At 43.1% G+C, this 19,090-nt stretch overlaps 1 pseudogene; it reads left to right on the top strand.

Annotated features, from left to right (window-relative positions):
* LOC118850835 overlaps positions 1-5,459 on the top strand; it is a 125,595-nt pseudogene extending 120,136 nt beyond the window's left edge.
* Positions 5,460-19,090: the final 13,631 nt, after the last annotated feature.

Genomic DNA, 19,090 nt, shown 5'->3' with positions numbered 1-19,090 from the left:
CCATTGCCTCTCTGGGCCCATTTCTTCATCTAACCAGAGACTGGAGCTAGTGATCTCCTAGGTGCCTTATAGTTCTATAATTCCAGATCTAGTATATTGTCATACAATCCCTATTTATACCCTTCCCAGAGGTGGGCCCCTTACTGCTTGATGAGGAAGTCTGTTCAATTGTCAGAGAGCTGTCATTATTACCAACTTCTTCCCTGTATTGAGCTAAAATTTGCCTCCTTCTAATTATGCCCATTTATCCTAGCCCTGCCCTCTGGAGAAATGGAATAGATTCCCCTTTATTCCCAGTGACAGCCCATCAGATGTGACGAGGCTGCTCCTGTGCATCTCCATAAACCTGCTTGTCTCTAGGAATACCACCTGTTTCTTCAGCCTTGCCTTTTCTGACATTTCCAGACCCACGGCTAACCAGTTGTCCTTCTCTGGATGAGTTCTAGCGTGTCGACATGTCCCTTCAACATGCTCCCAAGAACTCGGCATTCTAAATGGGAGTTTCTATTAATCAACAAGGAATGTATTTGAGGCTAATGTCTTCTTCCCTATCTCTGAACATTGTATAAGCTAGCCTAGAACTCAGGATGTTTTGATTTCTTGGAAAGTTCTTATTTTTTCTAACAGCATCCCAGACTTCTAATTAGTCTAAGATATCCATTAGGTTTTTTTTCCCTTCTTTTTAACCAGTTATAACAGGAATTGGAGTCAGAAAGATGAGTTCAAATGCTGCCTTGGACACTTGCTGTGTGACTCTGGGCTGGTCATTTCACCAGTCAGCACCTCAATTTCTCCATCTGTAAAGTGGAGATAGAAGCACCTTCCTTACAGAGTGGTCATGAGGATCAGCGCAAGTAATTGATATGAAGCACTTTGCCGGCTTTAAGGCATTGTGTCAAAACATATTGTTCTTTATTCCATAGGACTTGTCTACTAAATTGAAGGGGAACTGCAATTTGATTTGGGGAAGGGAGGTTCATCACTAGGAGTTTCTTCCTTTTTTAAAACTTTTTTTGAGGGGGCCGGCAGGGTAATTGGGGTTAAGTGACTTGCCCAAGGTCACACAGCTAATACGTGTGTCAAGTGTCTGAGGCCGGATTTGAACTCAGGTCCTCCTGACTCCAGGGCTGGTGCTCTACTCACTGCGCCACCTGGCTGCCCCACTAGGAGTTTCTTCCGTGTCAAGTTGACAAGCATTTAATATGCGTATAAGCATGTGTATACATATGTGCCCATGTACGCATGTGTGCTTACGTGTAAGTGTGTCCAGCTAGGTAGTGCAGTGGATAGAGGGCTGGGCCAGGAGTTGGGAAGACCTGAGTTCAGATCCAGCCTCTGACACACTTACTTGCTGTGCAACCCTGGGCTAGTTGCTTCACCTCTGTTTGCTTTCTCTTTCCTCATCAGTCAAACAGGGATAATGATAATACCCCCCAGGGCGGTGGTGAGGATCAGATGAAACAATATCTGTAAAGTGCCTGGCACAGGGCCTGGCACACGGTGGGTGCTAAGAAATGTTATGTGTGGGGCAGCTAGGGGGCGCCATAGTGCACATAGGGCCAGCCCTTGAGTCAGGAGGACTCGAGTTCAAATCCAGCCTTAGACATTTGCTAGCTCTGTGACCCTGGGCAAGTCCTAACCTCATTTGCCTCCGACAGATAGACAGACAGACCAGACAGATGGATAGATGGACAGACAGATGATTGATAGATGGCTGGATCGATATGGGGATGGATAGATAAATAGATGGATGATATAGATGGATACAGACACACGTTAAATATACAAACATATGGGGCAGAGCCAAGATGGAGGCTGGTAAGCAGGAACTAGTGTGAGCTCTGTACCGAGTCCCTCCAAAAACCTATACAAAATGGCTCTGAACCAATTCTAGAACGGCAGAACCCACAAAACAGCAGAGGGAAGCAGGGCTCCAGCCCAGGACAGCCTGGATGGTCTCTGGGTGAGGTCTATCCCACACGGAGCTCGGAGCTGGGAGCTGGGAACGGAGTGGAGCAGAGCCCAGCCTGAACGGCGTGGACCATCCAGACCAGAGGCTGGGCGGAGGGGGCCCTAGCGCCCTGAATCAGTGAGCTGCGGCAGTTACCAGACTCCTTAACCCACAAACACCAAAGACTGCGGAGAAGGTTAGTGGGAAAAGCTGCTGGAGTAGAAGGAGTTCATGGTTTGGCTTCCAGCCCCGGGGGCAGCGGAGGTGGGGCAGCTACAGCTGTTGTTACTTCCGGCTCCAGGCCCACCTGGTGGGAGGAATTAAGTGGCAGATCAGAGCAGGAGTGCACTGCCTGCTAAAGATCTAAGCCGAGTCTGGGTTGGGGGTTCTGGGGGAAGGAGCAGTGCTGGTGTGGCAGAGCTGGCACCTCCCCCCCAAACGTGGAACATAGAACTCGTTAGTCTACAAGCAGTCATACCCCACTGAAAAACTCAAAGGTCAAGTTAGTTGGCTGGGAATATGGCCAGGCAGCGAAAACGCACCGAGATTCAGTCTCAGACTTTGCATTCCTTCTTTGCTGACAAAGAAGACCAAAACATACAGCCTAAAGAAGTCAATAAAGTGCAAGAGCCTACACTAAAAGCCTCCAAGAAAAACATGAACTGGTCCCAGGCCATGGAAGAGCTCAAAAAGGATTTGGAAAAGCAAGTTAGAGAAGTAGAGGAAAAATTGGGAAGAGAAATGAGAAGGATGCGAGAAAACCATGAAAAACAAGTCAATGACATGCTAAAGGAGACCCAAAAATATATCGAAAAATACACTGAAGAAAACAACACCTTAAAAAACAGACTAACTCAAATGGCAAAAGAGCTCCAAAAAGCCAATGAGGAGAAGAATGCCTTGAAAGGCAGAATTAGCCAAATGGAAAAGGAGGTCCAAAAGACCACTGAAGAAAATACTACCTTAAAAATTAGATTGGAGCAAGTGGAAGCTAGTGACTTGATGAGAAATCAAGATATTATAAAACAGAACCAAAGGAATGAAAAAATGGAAGGCAATACCACTGACCTGGAAAATAGATCCAGGAGAGATCATTTAAAAATTATTGGACTACCTGAAAGCCATGATCAAAAAAGAGCCTAGATATCATCTTTCAAGAAATTATCAAGGAGAACTGCCCTGATATTTTAGAGCCACAGGGCAAAATAGAAATTGAAAGAATCCATCAATCACCTCCTCAAATAGATCCCAAAAAGAAATCTCCCAGGAATATTGTTGCCAAATTCCAGAGCTCCCAGATCAAGGAGAAAATATTGCAAGCAGCCAGAAAGAAACAATTTGAGTATTGTGGAAACCCAATCAGAATAACCCAAGATCTGGCAGCCTCTACATTAAGAGATCGAAGGGCTTGGAATATGATATTCCGGAGGTCAATGGAGCTAGGATTAAAACCTCGAATCACCTACCCAGCAAAACTGAGTATCATGCTCCAAGGCAAAATATGGATTTTCAATAAAATAGAGGACTTTCAAGCTTTCTCAGTGAAAAGACCAGAACTGAATAGAAAATTTGACTTTCAAACACAAGAATCAAGAGAAGCATGAAAAGGTAATCAAGAAAAAGAACAAGAAAAAGAAATTGCAAGGGACTTACTAAAGGTGAACTGTTTTGTTGACATTCCTACATGGAAAGATGATGTGTATGATTCATGAGACCTCAGTATTTGGGTAGCTGAAGGGAATATGCATACATATATGTTTATGTATATATATGGGTGAATGTGTATGTATGTATATATCTATGTATGTTTGTATGTGTGTGTATATATATATATATACATATATATATATAGAGAGAGAGAGAAAGAGAAAGAGAGAGAGAGAAAGAGAGAGAGAGAGAGAGGGAGGGAGGGAGAGAGCGGACACAGGGTGAGTTGAAGATGAAGGGAAGATATCTAAAAGAAATAAAATCAAATTAAGGGATGAGAGAGGAACATACTGAGAGAGGGAGATAAGGAGAGATAGAATGGGATGGATTATCTCCCATAAAGGTGGCAAGAGGAAGCAGTTCTGTGGGAGGAGGGAAGAGGGCGGATGAGGGGGGAATGAGTGAACATTGCTCTCATCAGATTTGGCCTAAGGGGGGAATACCATACATACCCAATTAGGAATCTTACCCCACAGGAAAGAAGAGAGAAGAAGATAAAAAAAAATGGGGGGAGATGATGGAGGGGAGGGAAGATGGGGGTGGAGGTAGTCAAAAACAAACACTTTTGAAAGGGGACAGGGTCAAGGGAGAAAATTCAATAAAGGGGGATGGGTTGGGAAGGAGCAAAATATAGTTAGTCTTTCACAACATGAGTATTGTGGAAGGGTTATACATAATGATACACATGTGGCCTATGTTGAATTGTTTGACTTCTTAGGGAGGGTGGGTGGGAAGGGAAGAGGGGAGAGAATTTGGAACTCAAAGTTTTAAAAACAGATGTTCAAAAACAAACAAAATTTTTTTGCATGCAACAAGAAAATAAGATACACAGGCAATGGGGTGTAAAAATTTATCTTGCCCTACAAGAAAGGAAGGGAAAAGGGGATGGGAGGGGAGTGGGGTGACAGAGGGGAACGCTGACTGGGGAACAGGGCAACCAGAATATACGCCATTTTGGAGTGGGGGGGAAGGGTAGAAATGGGGAGAAAATTTGTAATCCAAACTCTTGTGAAAATCAATGCTGAAAACTAAATGTTAAATAAATTTAAAAATATAAGTGAAAAAAAAATATACAAACATATATACACACACATGCACTTATTTGTATGTACATGTGGGTGTCCATCCACACATACATAATGTATCTATGTACATGTGTGTGGTTTCTAAGATAAGCAAATTAAGAAAATCCATGTACTCCAGCCCTACCTACAGCATCCTGAAGGTGTGTGAGTCCAGTTATCTATAGGGAAGTTACACTTGTGAAACCTTAGAGAGCGGGTGAGGCCTGGACTGTGTTGTTTCTTGGCTTAAGTCTCCACCTCCGCGCTGCCTTCCCTAAGATTCTGGTGCAGAGGTATAAATCATCTTTTGGTAGGTGCCAAAAACTCGATGCCAAAGCACATCTCGACATTGCAATTAGCATATGTTCCATCCTTTAATTAAAGGCTACGTGCTGGTGGACGAGCTCCTCGGTAGCCCAAGCCAGCCTTTTGTGGGCGCCTGATGGAAGTGAGCCGGAGCTCCCTCATTACGCCGCGTGCCAATGCATCATCAGCATGGCCTGTCATCCTAATGACATGTTAGTGTCATACATCAACAGGGTGAGCCCCACTAATAAGCTCTCTCACCAGAGACGGTGGGCACTCACTCACTGGCGTGGAGGGCAATGGGAAGCAGATGGACGATAACGGTACATGCTACCCAGGGCTGCCTTATGGACCCAGGCTCTGACATCTGCCCTCCTTCTACCTCACAGTCTGTGTCCATCGGGAAAGTCATCAAACTGGCGACCACGTGACCCAATGTTGCCTCCACTTCTACGAACTGATTCATGCTTTATTTTTATTTCCCCCCTCTTTATTTTTTGATCATTCCCACTATATTGCTTGTTTTTTGATGCCATCTTTCTATAGATTCACATAATTCTAGAATGGGATGAGACCTAGTTGAAAGTAGCCACATATTCCTACCCATAAGGGTTAATAGTAGTGTTGGACAAATTTTGTCTTAGACTTAAATGAAGGTATGTATGTGTGTGCGTATATACGTATATGTGTGTGTATCCATCCATATGTACACAGACATATGCATACACGTAAATCTTAAGTGTGTATATATATTTACATATATAAATGTGTATCATTCTATATATAAATCCATATGCACATATTTATTTGTGTGCATATAAACATGTATATACACATATATACACACATGTATATATAAATATACATGAGGTTTGTATATATGCGAATGTATTATGTGCCTATATACATTAATGCATATATAATTTACATTAATGTGCGCATAGATATACAGATACACATTTAAGGTTTGTATATCTATGAATATAGATATATATATACATATCTACATAATTTATGTGTACATGTATATATACAGATATTAGCATTTGTAAGGTGTTTTATAAAATATTATTATAATACATTGTAAGCTCCTTGAGAGGAGGGATCATCTCATTCTTTGTATTTATCCCCAGCACCTAGTACAGTGTCTGGCACACAGTAGATGTTTACTGACTGATTACTGATAATTCATGTTTCTTGAGAACACTGACAGAGCATCCTTTTTTAAATCTTTAGGTGTTTTTATTGCTGCTCTTTGCCTTTTTTCATTCAGTCTCTTTTCCCAAGGGTCTCGCCACACTAAAAGTTCTATAGAGTTTAGTGACTTTCTAGTATAATTTTAGGTTGTTTTTCAGAATGGTCAGGTCAGTTTCCATCTCCACCAACAGCCCACTCATGAAAGCCTGTGAGGGATTTAGACAGCCTTCCACAAGAAGGCCCATAGTTGGAGCACAGCAGGAGAATGGAGAAATGGGGCCTTGATAGCTTGAATCACTCATCCTTGCTCCCACAGCTAGGAAGGACTAGGACAAGACTGGAACCCAGGCCTTGCTGAAAACGAGCCCCACATCTCACCCACTCTCCCACACAGCCTTTTCAAAGTCTAAGGCAGAGACTCATAGGAAGCAGTCACTTAACAAATGTTTGTTGTTGAATGAAACTGAGCGTGGGTTTCCCTCAAGAAAAGATCTCTTCATGCTTTCAAAGCCCAGCTTGGCTTCATGTCAATTTGATATCTATTATGTATATAAAAAGAGGTCCATCTGTATTAGTCTCTGACACTATTTTGCAAAGACATTCTCAGAATCCTCTAACCAACAATGGGGTTTGATTAAAAGAATCAGAGGGGTCATCGCTCTGGGGGACCTAATACAGGTCTGGTGCCATATTTTAGGGGGCAAAGTCCCTGACTTAGGCCCCACTCATTTTGGAAGAACAATGGCAGTCGGGGATTATTTCTTTTTTGTCTTTATATGAATGAATGAAGTATTCATTAAGTGCTTACTAAGGGCAAAGCACTGTACAAATAGAAAATGAAGATGGTTCTCCAATGGGAGAGAAAGATCTCTTGGTCCTTAGCTTGCGGCAGGAATGCAGATGTCGATGCCTCTTCTGTAATTCATTTACACTGATAAAATCATGCCTTTTGACAGTGCCTAGGAATTTGGTGGTAAGAACTTATTTTTGGAAGGGGGAGGGTGGCTTGTAGATCTGTCTTCAGTAGATGTAACTACAGGAGCAGGTGCCAGGCTGGAAGCATAGCTATTCCAAAAGCTCTTGGGTGTTCAGAGTCCTGGGCTATCTCTATCAGAGTCTGAGAGGAGATGGTGGTCAAGGTGGTGGTGTTGGTTTGACCTGCTGGGCACATACCGCCTTGTATCTCCTTTGGAATGCCTTGCTGCTTCACCTAGACTGGCTTGCCTATCCTGGGAGGGCTGGTCTGTAGCAGGCTATGCTAGAATGAAGTCTGGTGGCTTGGGGAATACTGCCATTCCTAAGGCTTTTAGGTTGGGTCCAGAGCTGTGTCCTTCAGTATCTGAGGAGAAACAGTGGTCGTGGTTGGGGAGGGGAGCTGACTTGCCCAGCACATGCTGCTTCCCCTCTCCCCCTGGGGCTGCCTTTCTGCTTCAGCTAGGCTGGATTGCCTGCCCTGAGGATTTTGGTCTTCTTCAAGAATGAACGACAACAATCAGGGCTGAGTTGCCTGTCCCATGAAGGAGTTAGTTGGCAGTTCATGGGGATAGCTAGGCCCTTCACCATGGTAGCTGCTTAATGAGATGATTCCTCTGAGTACTGGGCTGGGAATGAGACTGGTAATTTGAAGGGTGATTCTACTCTCAGGACTCTTGCTCCTGACACAGGACCTTGAACTTAGTAAGCGCTTAAATGCTTCTTGGATTTGGATTGGACTGATTGGATTAGGTTGGGTTGGGTTGGGTTGGATTGGATTTCCCAGGACTGAGCATGAAAGACTGAACCCTGTGTTCTAACAGAAACCCTGTCTGTGTGTGACTGTGACAGGGGCTGATGAGAGGTTAATTTTACATTGCACACATCTTAGAGCAGGTTAGCCGCAGCTGGCTGAATTGCTAGTGGGCATCTGATCAAAAACAGTGTGTCTCCCTTCACCTTTCCAGCATGTTCTGGGCAATTGGGTTGTACTCCCTGTTCTTCTCCATCAGGCCGTAGAGGGAATCCAACACAGGTGACACTTTAGAAATGAAACAGGACGTGGCATGTCTAGGATTGCTCAGTGCAGGCGCTGGGGAATTATCTCAAGAATTCCTGCATGAATACTTCACTGAGACACGCCTCCCTTTGAGGATTAGAAGCCCCAAGATTGCTGAATGTGACAGACATGCTGAAGGAAGAATTTGGGCTTTGTTCTCAGCCTCTCCCCTCCAGGGGCTGGACTGGCTGTCACATAAGGCTGCAGTCTTGGGGTAATGGGGTCTTAGGTTCTTAGCCATCTGAATATTCACAGCTAGCTAATTAAGAAGATGTTAGGAAGTTCTGAGGCCCCAAGGGACGATGGCCTTTGAGAGTGTTTCTGAGTGTGTAGAGTAGATGATAAGTGTGGAGGTGGCTCATCTCTGAGGCAAGTGTCAGTTCTCCTCTGAACGCGCAAGTAGAAAAGTCTATAGGATGGGACTGAAATCAAGAAGACAAATGAACAGAACTTGATAAAATTCCAAGTATAAATTTGAGCATGTAGTAGCTGTGTGTGAGTATGGTCAAGTCACAAAACCTCTGAGCCTCCAATTCCTCATCTGTAAAATGGACAGTCTGAAACAACCTCTCAGGAATTAATTATTATTCAGTCGTGTCCTACTCTTCATGACCCCATTTGGGGTTTCCTTGGCAAAGACACTGGAGTGGTTTGTCATTTCCTTCTCCATCTCATTTTACAGATGAGGAAACTGAGGCAAACAGGGTGTAGTGACTTGTCCAGCTAGTAAGTGTCTGAGGCTGGATTTGAACTGAGGGAGATGAGTCTTTCTGACTCCAGGCCTGGCTCTCTATCCAAAGCACTAACTGCCCTTTATCTGTCTTAAAGCATACCAAAGAGGTGCAGTTTTTCGATGGGGAAAGCGCTAGATGAAAAGAGAGCTAATCACATATAGGACTTTAACGCTCACAAAGCATTTCATACACACAACATTCCATGATAATTAAATCCTTCCGACCTTTAGCTGAGCTTTTTGAACCAGTGCAGACTCAGTGGTGTTTTATGCTCCTCAAAGTGGGAAACCACTTGACTTCTAGAATAAGCATAAAATGATTGATTGCTGGATTGGATTTGATCTATAAAAACCCCAAACAGTCCTCCACTATTTCAATGGGAGAAAATTGCCGTCTGTGCCAGAAATCACAACTGTTTGAGATTGTTTGCAAATCAGTGTCTTTTCTTCATTCTCATTCCCCGTCTTCACACAGAAGTGAACCTCTTAGCCTAGCAATCACTGGCTCTATTGTGTGATGGCAAATAGGGGCTTGGTGCCTCTTGGCATCCACAAGTCGTAAAGCAGGATTTGTATGGGCCGCCCTATGTTGTCTATGCCCAACGTGTCATTTTTAAATGTGATGCATCATCTCTTTTCAATAGCCCTCATTAAAAAACAAACACTAGAGAGTTTAAGATTAATTTCTTTTTTTTCATTTTATTCCTTTTTTGCATTTTTTTTTCCTTTTGATTTGTTTCTTTCATAACTGTGACTAGTATGGAAATATTTTACATGACAGCACATGTATGAACTATAGTAAGCTGCCTACTATTATCTTTTTTTCTTTTTCTTTTTCTTATTCTTTTTTTATTTAGTTTTCAGCATTGATTTTCACAAGAGTTTGAATTACAAATTTTCTTCCCATTTCTACCTTCCCCCCCACTCCAAGATGGTGTATATTCCAGTTGCCCTGTTCCCCAGTCAGCCCTCCCTTCTGTCACCCCCCTCCCCTCCCATTCTCTTTTCCCTTCCTTTCTTGTAGGACAAGATAAATTTCTATACCCCATTGCCGTGTATCTTATTTTCTGGTTGCATGCAAATTTTTTTTTTGTTTTTGAACATCTGTTTTTAAAACTTTGAGTTCCAAATTCTCTCCCCTCTTCCTAACCCTTCCACAATACTCATGTTGTGAAAGACTAACTATATTTTGCTCCTTCCTAACCTATCCCCCTTTATCCAATTTTCTCCCTTGGCCATGTCCCCTTTCGAAAGTGTTTGTTTTTTATTACCTCCACCCCCATCTTCCCTCCCTTCTATTATCCCCCCCTTTTTGAAATCTTCTTCCTCCTTTGTTCCTGTGGTATAAGATACCCAAATGAGTATGTATGGTATTCCCTCCTCAGGTCAAATTTGATGAGAGCAAGATTCACTCATTCCCCCTCACCTGCCTTCTCTTTTTTCGTGCCACTTTTATGCGAGATAATTTACCCCATTCTATCTCTTCCTATCTCCCTCTCTCAATATATTCCTCTCTCATCCCTTAATTTGATTTTATTTCTTTTAGATATCTTCCCTTCATCTTCAACTCACCTTGTGCCCTCTCTCTCTCTCTCTCTCTATGTATATATACATGTACATATATATATACATACACACTCACATATACATATATATACATAAACACACACACACACACACACACACACACACACATATATATATATATACATATATATATATATATGTATATATGAATATTCCCTTCAGCTACCCTAATACTGAGGTCTCATGAATCATACCCATCGTCTTTCCATGTAGGAATGTAAACAAAACAGTTCAACTTTAGTAAGTCCCTTGCAATTTCTTTTTCTTGATTACCTTTTCATGCTTCTCTTATTTCTTGTGTTTGAAAGTCAAATTTTCTATTCAACTCTGGTCTTTTCACTGAGAAAGCTTGAAAGTCCTCTATTTTATTGAAACTCCATATTGTGCCTTGGAGCATGATACTCAGTTTTGCTGAGTAGGTGATTCTTGGTTTTAATCCTAGCCCCATTGACCTCCGGAATATCGTATTCCAACCCTTCGATCTCTTAATGTAGGAGCTGCCAGATCTTGGATTATTCTAATTATGTTTCCACAATACTCAAAATGTTTCTTTCTGGCTGCTTGCAGTATTTTCTCCTTGATCTGGGAGCTCTGGAATTTGGCGACAATATTCCTAAGAGTTTTCTTTTTGGGATCTATTTGAGGTGGCGATCTGTGGATTCTTTCAATTTCTATTTTGCCCTGTGGCTCTAGAATATCAGGGCAGTTCTCCTTGATAATTTCTTGAAAGATGATATCTAGGCTCTTTTTTGGATCATGGATTTCAGGTAGTCCAATAATTTTTAAATGATCTCTCCTGGATCTATTTTCCAGGTCAGTGGTTTTTCCAATGAGATATTTCACATTGTCTTCCATTTTTTCATTCCTTTGGTTCTGTTTTATAATATCTTGATTTCTCATCAAGTCACTAGCTTCCACTTGCTCCAATCTAATTTTTAAGGTAGTATTTTGTTCAGTGGTCTTTTGGACCTCCTTTTCCATTTGGCTAATTCTGCCTTTCAAGGCATTCTTCTCCTCATTGGCTTTTTGGAGCTCTTTTGCCATTTGAGTTAGTCTATTTTTTAAGGTGTTGTTTTCTTCAGCATATTTTTCAGTATTTTTTTGGGTTTCCTTTAGCAAGTCATTGACTTGTTTTTTATGGTTTTCTCGCATCCTTCTCATTTCTCTTCCCAATTTTTCCTCTACTTCTCTAACTTGCTCTTCCAAATCCTTTTTGAGCTCTTCCATGGTCTGAGAGCAGTTCATGTTTTTCTTGGAGGCTTTTTGTTGTAGGCTCTTTCACTTTGTTGACTTCTTCTTGCTGTATGTTTTGGTCTTCTTTGTCACCAAAGAAAGATTCCAAAGTCTGAGACTGAATCTGGGTGCATTTTTGCTGCCTGGCCACATTCCCGGCCAACTAACTTGACCCTTGAGTTTTTCAGCGGGGTATAACTGCTTGTAGAGTTAAGAGAACCATGTTCCAAGCCTGGGGGGATGCACGAGCTCTACCACACCAGCACTCCTCCTTCCCCAAGAACCCCCAACCCAGACTAGACTTAGATCTTCAGCAGGCTCTGTACTCCTGCTCTGATCTGCCACTTAATTCCTCCCACCAGGTGGGCCTGGGGCCAGAAGCAACTGCAGCTGTAGTTCTGTAGCTGCCCCACCTCCTCTGCCCCTGGGGTGGTGGCCGAACCACAAATTCCTTTATAAACTTAGTCCCCAGCAGCTTTTCCCACTAACCTTCTCTGTTGTCTTTGGTGTTTGTCAGTTGAGAAGTCTGGTAACTGCTGCAGCTCACTGATTCAGGGTGCTAGGGCCCGCTCCACCCGGCTCCTGGTCTGGTTGGTCTGTGCAGCCCACACTGGGCTCTGCTCCACTCTGCTCTGCTCTGCTCCCAGCTCCATGCGGGATAGACCTCACCCAGAGACCATCCAGGCTGTCCTGGGCTGGAGCCCTGCTTCCCTCTGCTGTTTTCTGGGTTCTGCAGTTCTAGAATTGATTCAGAGCCATTTTTTATAGGTTTTTGGAGGGGCTCGGTGGGGAGCTTACACTAGTCCCTGCTTTCCAGCCGCCATCTTAAGATTAAGTTCTTGAGAAGACAAGAAAGAGAACACCTCGCATCTGGCCAGCCCTGCCTCAATGGTCCTTCTCTGTGGTTTTGGCCCAGAGTGGAAGAGTCAACAGTTATGTCAGCTGGAAGACGGATGGGCTTGGTGTGATTAATCATTCCATTTCATGCTCATTTCAAATACAGGCTCATAGATTTAGCACAAGAAGGGACCTCAGACGAGGTCATCCAGGCCTTAGCGCAGTGCCCAGCACATAGCAGGTTTTCAATAGATGTCAGATGAGTGAGTCATCTAGTACAACTTCATTTTACAAATGAGGAAACTGAGGGTCAGAGAAATAGTGATTTGACAAAGGTTATTATTAAGTAGTAAATAGTATTGCTAGGGTTCTAGCTTGGTATGTCTAAGGTTTAAACTGAATCCAAACTTCACAGAACAAATCCCCTTAATAAAAGGATTTATTCTGTAAAACTTGGACTCAGTCAAATGGTGGCACCCAAGGACCTAGAAGGCCACCTGCCTCGAAGCTGCAAGCTCCCCACCCCTGGGACTCTATGTTATAAGGAGAACCAAAGGAAGTCCCCTAAAACATCAGGTATTTTCTCAGAGGGGTGTTTATGGAAAGGATCATCCAGGCATAGAGGAGTTCAGATTTGCATTCCTGAAGGGCATGCCCATACTGCTGAGAGTAGGGAGTCATCCCAGCATTCAAGTAAGGGAAATAGACACCCTTATTTCTCAGAAAACCCAACACACCTCACACCTTTTCCTGAACCTTGACATTTTTAGCAAAATTTCATTGGCAAACCTGACTTTTTCTGGGTTTCTGGGGAGGCTTGGGTTTTAACCCTACCTTAGCTCCTGAGTTCTGAATCATTGGCCCTTTAAGAACCTCAGCAGGTCACAAAAGATTCAGCCTTCCACAAGTTGACCTATATCACTGCTTTATGACAGTACCACACTGATGGGTACCCACTCACTGCTTTATCAAGGACTCTAGTCCTGATCTCTGGTTCACAGAGCAGCTCCAAGTTCCTCTGCTGCTCATCTAATGGGCCACTGAGCCTGCCCACTGGGTCCTTCTGTATCTTGTCTGAGGAGGGCCTGTGTTCTCACATCCCTTGCTCTCTGAGCATTATGCATAATGGACTCCTCTGCCCTGACTTATAACAGTTATTTCCTGTCTGAAGTCATTCCTGCAGTCTCCCCACAAAGTTACCTGATATTCAGTTTGCATATACTCACATTAGCATGTGTTGATTTCTCCAACAGAAAGTAACCTCCTAGGAGATTGTTTCACTTTAGAAATCCTCAGCAGCAACACAGTGTGGCACACAGTAGGTGCTTAAAACCAGACCTGGGTCCACAGCTCTTTCCAGTGGGGGTTGGAATTGAAGGGAGGTCTTCCCAGTTTTGGGTCCAACATGCAATCCAGATGGCCTTCATTCTGTGCTCCTCTGCTGAATGCACATGGAGCCATGATCTCTGAGCTGTTGGAAACTCATTTGTGACCTTAGATGAGTCACCTACCAGTTCCAAATCTCAGCTTTTTCTTCTGTAAAGTCACAAAGTTAGATGAGGTGTTCACTAAAGTCTCTAAAAATCAAGGTTTCTAAGTGATTTCCATTGGGCTGTGAAACTCTTGTAAATTGTTTATACCTGTTGTAAGAACTCATGGCATTCTTCCTGGGCTTTCTTACAGCTATAAGTAGCATAAGTAACAGTTATGTTTTGAGTGTTAGTATAGTGAATAGAATGCTAGATTTGGAATCAGGAGCCCTGAATTTGAAGTCCCTACTTCCATTGCCAAGACACTTACTAGCTATGTAATTATGGGCAAGTCACTTCTTGACATCTATCTCTCCATCTGAAAATGGCAGTAAGAATACCAGGTTTGTTATGAGGAAAGTGCTATAGAAATATGAGTTATTGTTATTCATATACTATGATTTGACCCTGCTATAATTAAATTTGTATAAGCCACCTTAAAACTTCTGACTTTGGGCAATTAACATTTTGGGGCCTCAGTTTCCTTATCTGTAGAAAATAAAGGGGTTGGATTAGGTTTTCCCTTGGGCTTTTTCCAACTCCAAATTTATAATCCTATGTTCTTCATTTTTTTTAAATTAGACCTAAAGGTGACATTGACCTTAACTTCCAGATAATTACCTAGAGTCAGGTGACTAGAATAAATGCTATTATTATCCCATTTTCCAGTGCCAACTCAGCAGTTATATTATAGAAATAGGCTTTGGGGAAGAAAAGTGACCCATGGCATGAGAAAGAAATAGCTCATCAAAAGAGTAGAAAACAGAAGAATACTTTGGGTCAACACTGATTTTAGGTGGGGAGAAGCCAAGAAAGTCTTGAATGTTCATTTTGGCTTGGTGCATTACTGTCTACCAACCAACATCAATGAATCTCAATAAAGACTCCTCCTGATCAAAATCTATTTTTAATTGAGTGTATTTGAATATAGGGTACTGTTGTTGGAAATTTGCCTTGGAAAATTCTCACCACTTTTTCATTTTGAAGCATAAATAAACTCCCTCTCCTCCTTTCAAAGCCTATTCCCCTCATGGGGTGGGGGGGAGGGTCAATCCTATCCTTTCCCCTCCTTCCAGACTTTCATCCATCAATTATTCCCCTCTTGCATCTTCAATTTCCTTCCACCTTGACTCTTTCCTTCACGCTTACAAATATGCTTAGATCTCCTTTCTGCCCCAATCTGCTTCACGGACCTTTATTGACAAACTCCTGGGATGTGTAGTCTACACTCTGCTTCCCCTTTCTCACTACTCCCATTCATGCCTGAATTACTTATGGTCTTACTTCTACTCCAATGAAATTGCTTTCTTGAAAGTGCCACTCATCAAATCCATTGCCCTTTTCTTAATCCTTCTCCTCCTTGATCTTGCTGCCCCATCTGACACTATTGGCCACTCTCCTATATCAAAAACAGAGGTGGTAACCAACTTGGTATGACCAAGACTCAACTCATCATCATCCTTCAGAAAGCTGCCCCTCTTCCTGACTTCCCATTTTTCTGTCCATGGTGCTAGTTTCCCCTCTCTTGCTTAGGTCTGAACCCTCGGAGTGATTCTTAGCTCTCCCTTAGGCATCATATCTTATTTCTGAATTCTTTGAATTCTGAATTCATGATAATATTTTATATCAGCTCCACATACTATCCCTCCCCTGTTGCGCACACCCGCGCGCACACACACACTCACATACACTCACACTCACACACTCACATTGTCACCATCTCAGTTGAAGTGCTCATTACTTCTTGCCCGGATTATTGCGGTATTCTCCTAATGGATTTCTAATTCTTCTATCTCCACCACTCTTCTTGCCCAGTCCCCAGCTGCACATGATTCTCCTCGTCCCTCAGTTTTAAGAGTATGTTGTCTAGACCTGTTCTTTTCCCTTATTACGCTCAGCTTTCATTAACAACAACAATAATACAAGGCAGCTAGGGGGTGCAGTGAGTAGAGCACCAGCCCTGGAGTCATGAGGACCTGAGTTCAAATCCAGCCTCAGACACTTGACACATGTACTAGCTATGTGACCTAGGGCAAGTTACTTAACCCCAATTGCCCTGCCAACCCCCCCCCCAAAAAAAAGCAACAACAATAATAGCTAGCATCTAGTGCTTTAAGATCTTCAAAGCTCGTTACAAATATTCTCATTTTAGCCTCTCAATCACACTGGAAGGTAAATGCTATTACTATCTCCATTCGACAGATGAAGAAACTGAGGCACAGAGAAGTTAAGGCAAGAGGACTTGCCAGGCTCATGCAGCTAATAAGTGCCCGAGGCCAGATTTGAACTCAGGATTACTGGACTCCAAGTCCGACACTTCATCCATCGCACCTCCTGGCTGCCTTATGTGTTGCTTTGTGTACATGTCCTATTCTCCCATTAGACTATAAACTCCTCAAGGGCAAGGACTGAGTCTGGTTTTATCTTTGAAGCCTAAGCACCTATCACCAGGTCGAAAATGAATTACTGAATTGACAAGACCAAGAATATACCCCCGTTGTGAAATATTCTGACCAAGTGCTCATTAGGCAGCACTCTTCGCTCTCATGACTCAGTAGGTGAAGATAAATGTGGGATTTCCCCAAAGATCAGTGCCAGTCTGGTTAGTCTGTGTAGTAGATTCCATGTTCACCAGCAGCTGCACAGGGGCTGGTTCTGAGTGATGGGAGGTCTTCTGTCCCCAATGGAAACATTTCCACTTTCTGCTGCACATCATTCCATAGCCTCGGAGGGGCCCTGCTATCATGGGCCTTGTATCATTTCTGTGACTATCGGTGCCTGACTCCTCCATTCTTCAGAGAGAGAGGACAATTACAAATGCACTAACCAAGGCAGCAGCTAGTTTCTACCACATTTCACCTTTGGCAACTGAAATCCTTAATCATTATACACCTTGTAAGTGGAAAATAAAAGCGGATGCTTTATCTAGACGAGGAAGAGGCGGCAAGTCTCAGCCCAGACATCTGGTGAAACTGATCCTCCCACTGCAAAGTCTGAACAATCACAGCAGTGAGGCTTTATATTGGGTTTAGGTCATCTGCTCTGGCCAAGTTTATTTCTTTATTAGCTAAATTACTAAGACCTGGAAACACTCTAAAGTGGATGCTGTTTTGTTTATGATTTGGAGGAAGGGGATTATTGGAATTCTGAAAAATGACCCAATCTATGTTGTTTTTTAGCTGCCAGTAAGGACCTGACCTTCTGTGAGCAGAGTCATAACACTCACCTGGAGCCACTGGGGTTGAAGCATCAGGCAGAAGGATTTTGGACTCTGGCTATTTCCTTTGACGTCTGATGGTAGACACTCATCTCTTAGCAAGTGCCTACTTGGCCAAGCATGTTTCTGGACCAGATGATCTTAGCTTCTTCCCTTTAAATAGCTACAGTAGCTAAAATGATAGTCATGCCTAGCTGCTGACCATTTGATGGAAGCATGTGTCAGCATTTTGTCATCTTTACATTCTCATTTTCTAGCAAGAAGTTCTTAGTAAATGTTTATTGACTGGCCTCAGACACTTTCTAGCTGTGTGACCTGGTTAAGTCCCTTACCCTGTTTGCCTCAGTTTCCTCATCTGTAAAACAAGCTGGGGAAAGAGATGGCAAACCACTCCAGTATCTTTGCCAAGAAAACTCCAAATGGGATCACAAAGAGTCAGACGGGACTGAAACGACTGACCGGCCAGCTCATAGTAGGCACTTTATAAATGTTACATTTCCAGTCTTCTTATACCTTCCCTCCTTTCCCCATAACCAGTGTACTCTGCAATCAAGTGACACTGGCTGCCCTGCTCTTCCTCACTCTAGCCATTCTGCATCTTCTGACTCTGGGCATTTTCTTAACTGGCTTTTGCCTTTCTTTGTAACCCCAGCACTTAACACAGCACAGTGTCTGGCACATAGTACACGCTTAATAAATGCTAGTTGTCAGCTGAGTGACTGATTGACCAGCTGGTTGATCAAGACCCTCCCTCTAAAATGGCCGATTAGTCAACAAACATTCTTTGTGTACCCTCTGTGCCCAGATCACTGCTAGTCACCCTGGAGAGAGAAGGAAAGAAGATCACAGAAACAGTAACACTGATTCCTATAGAGCTTTAAATTCAATTCGACAGCTATTTATCACACCCCTAGTACACACTGGGCATTTTGCTGGAGGAGGGGATGGGATACAGCATGTCCACAAATAAGCAAATAGCAAGTACTTCCAAGGGGAAGGGGAGGGGAAGAGCACCCTAAAAGTGGAGACTCATAAAAGGTCCTTGCTGGAGGTCGTTACCTGAGCTGTGCTTTGAAAGAAACCAGAGATTCCTTGCCCCAGGTGTAAAGAAGGAGGACCTTCCAGATGTGGGAAACCACCAAGGCAAGGTTACCTAGTTGGGAGATGAGTTGTTGTATATGGGGCACAGCTAGCAGGATAGTTTGACTAAAAGGAAGAGTTCATAATATGAAATGCCACTGGAAAGGTTGGTGGGAACCAGACTGGAAAGACTTTAAATGACAGACTGAGGAGTCTGTCTTTTATCCTTGAGGCAATACAGAATACAACGATGCTGAAGGCTTAGAGGGAGGGACGTGGTCGGCTCTGTATTTTAGGAATATCGATTAGGAGGATGGCAATGATGTTCATTGTGAGCCTGCTTAAGGCATTTGGAAAGGTGGAGAGCAGATTGGCGAGGGGAGAGACTACATTAAGGTAGCTTTAGGAACCTCTTGCCTCCAGGTTAGAAATGATGAGGGTCTGAAATCAGGTAAAGACTGTTTAAGTGGAGAGAACGATGTGAAGTTAAGAGATGTACCCAAGGAAGAATAATTGATAAGACTTGGTAACTAATGGGATAGAGAGTATAAAAGAGACACGGAGTGTGTGAACCTGGGGAGACTGGGAGGATCATGATGCCTTCAGCAAAGTTTAAC

The sequence above is a fragment of the Trichosurus vulpecula genome, chromosome 5 (assembly GCF_011100635.1).
Source record: "Trichosurus vulpecula isolate mTriVul1 chromosome 5, mTriVul1.pri, whole genome shotgun sequence".
Taxonomy (NCBI): Eukaryota; Metazoa; Chordata; class Mammalia; order Diprotodontia; family Phalangeridae; genus Trichosurus; species Trichosurus vulpecula.
The sequence above is the reverse complement of the archived record's forward strand: the minus strand, read 5'-3'. Positions and strand labels throughout refer to the sequence as shown.